The following is a 2,140-nucleotide window of genomic DNA, read 5'->3' as shown; positions in this document are numbered from 1 at the left end:
AGCAGTCACAGATGGAGTTTAGTGAAGCTGAATTTCAGCACCCACGTGAGAGTCAGAGGAACAGCAGAGTCACAGCTTCTCAGGAATGGGGCTTGGGCTGCACTCACGGGGACTGGGGGTGGTCTGGCTCCACCCACAGCCTGTGCCCCAGGGCCTTCTGTGCCGCCTCCCGGCCCCTGCAGGATGGAGTCCGCACTGGACGGTGCCTCATGGTGCCCAGCTGGCCGCTGGGAAGGGCTTTGTGCTCGCTCCCGTCAGCCTCACAGGGCCCCTGACCAGTCTCCAGGCTGGTCGGCAGACGAGAGCCTGTGTTTCCGACGGTGGTGGTGGGTCTGCTGCTGGAACTTGGCTCATTTCCAGAAACAAATCTTGGGCTACCTGGGGGGAGGGAGATGTTGTCTTCAACAGGAGCCTGCTGCAGAGCAGAGGGCCTTTCGTGGAAGGTGGGGGTGGGGGTGGGCAGGTTTGTCCCTGTGATGGCTGGATTACGGGCAGTTTCTTAAAAAATGTGCCCAGGGGCACAGACGACTGGAAGTGCTCCACATCAGAGGGTGCTCCCCTTCCCAAGTCCCCATCCCCATTTGAGGTGTTCTCAGGGGGTAGTTGGCGTGATAAAGATGCACTTGAGCCCTGGGGGCCTGCAGAGGGTGCCCAAGGCAGGGGGAGGAGAGAGGTCTGGGCCGGGCTGACCTGTGGGGCCATCCTTCTCTTTACCTGCTGCGTATGTGATTAGCTGCACGAGTGGCTTGGTGGACAGATCGCTTCCCTTGGAGAGATTGCTTCCCTTGGACAGATCACAGGGGCTTTCCTGTTTTGTGGGTGGCCCCTGTGACACCCGCGTGTGCACAGGTGTGTGGAGGTGGGTGGCCAGGTGGGGAGGCAAGAGTTTCAGCTAGAGCTCGGCTGTCAGGGACTAAAGAGCACCAGCCAGCCCCAGTGTGCTCATCACAGCTGCAGCTTCCCACAGGCTGATGCAGCAGGTGGTTGGGCCAGGCCAAGGTTCACCTGTGAGGTGTTCCAGCACAGGAAAGACGTGTTAGCTAGAGAGCTACACGGAGCCCTGGGACGGTCTTTTAGTGGACACCAGGGTATGTGCCTTAGAGAGAGTGACATGTGCCAGGATTCCCACGTGCCTGAAAAGCACCCATGGGAGATGCTGCAATAATAGCAGCAAAAGGAATTTAACTAGAAAACTAACATGAAAGCAAAAGTTCCCTGGGATCCTGCAGCCAGGGCGCATAGGGCAGGCTGTCCCCTCCCACCGGGTGGGTCTCCTGGGACCACTCTGATTCATCCCTGTCGTGTTTCCCCTGCTCGGTCCCTCTGTTGCCTCTGACTCCTGGCAGTTCAGTGTCTCCCCCTTGCAGCCACACATTCTTTTCTCTGTGCCTCACGTAAGCATACGGTCACCCCGGACGGACAGGTAGACAGTTGGTCTGTGAGGAGCGGTTATCAGTCCTGTCCTTCAATCTTTCCTCAAGTTCTGAGCTTCTCTGGAAGACCACCTGTCCCCCGAGACTGGCAGTGTGCCTTCACCAGCCAAACCCAGTGTCATTCTGTAGAGCCTGGGGTGTCGCAGAAGCTGGGCGCCTGCCCTGGCAGGGTGCGAGCCCCATGGCCTGCCTGCCTCCACCCGGGGTCCCTTTGCTGTGCTCTCCCTTGGCTTTCTGTGTGCAGTAACTGCTATTTGCAGTCCAGGGCAAATGGATACAGGAGACCCGTACAACTCAGCAGTGAAAAGGTTGCTGGACCTCAAGACGTATCCCCTAGCTCCCGTGCAGAGTGCTGCCGTGTGCATGGCGAATGTAGTAGAGGAGGGCAGTGTACACGGGCACGGGGAATGCCCCTGTGGGCGTGCACGTGCGTGTATGTGTGTGTGAATATAATCCCCTTCACATGCACAGTAACCCTGGGCACGGGGCTGTCCTCATTGAGGATCCGGAAATGCACTCCCTGTGTCGTGTGATTTTCCTAAGATCTTTCAGCCAGTCGCTGGCAGGGTCCAGTGTCTCGGTGGGTCTGTGTGACTGCATCCACACGCAGCGTCTTGTCACAGTGGGCACAGGCAAGCGTGGTCGGGGGCCTCTTTTGCCCGAGCGTGGGGTCACAAGGTGTGTCAGGGCGTGTGAGGACGGGGGTG

At 58.7% G+C, this 2,140-nt stretch overlaps 1 protein-coding gene across 1 annotated transcript in view; it reads left to right on the top strand.

The window, feature by feature from the left end:
* MICAL3 (microtubule associated monooxygenase, calponin and LIM domain containing 3) overlaps positions 1–2,140 on the top strand; it is an 87,785-nt gene that overhangs the window by 52,860 nt on the left and 32,785 nt on the right.

This window comes from Bison bison, unplaced genomic scaffold, assembly GCF_000754665.1.
Source record: "Bison bison bison isolate TAMUID 2011002044 unplaced genomic scaffold, Bison_UMD1.0 scf7180017864213, whole genome shotgun sequence".
NCBI classification, from domain to species: domain Eukaryota; kingdom Metazoa; phylum Chordata; class Mammalia; order Artiodactyla; family Bovidae; genus Bison; species Bison bison.
Note: the sequence above shows the minus strand (reverse complement) of the source record. Positions and strands in the feature narration are given on the sequence as shown.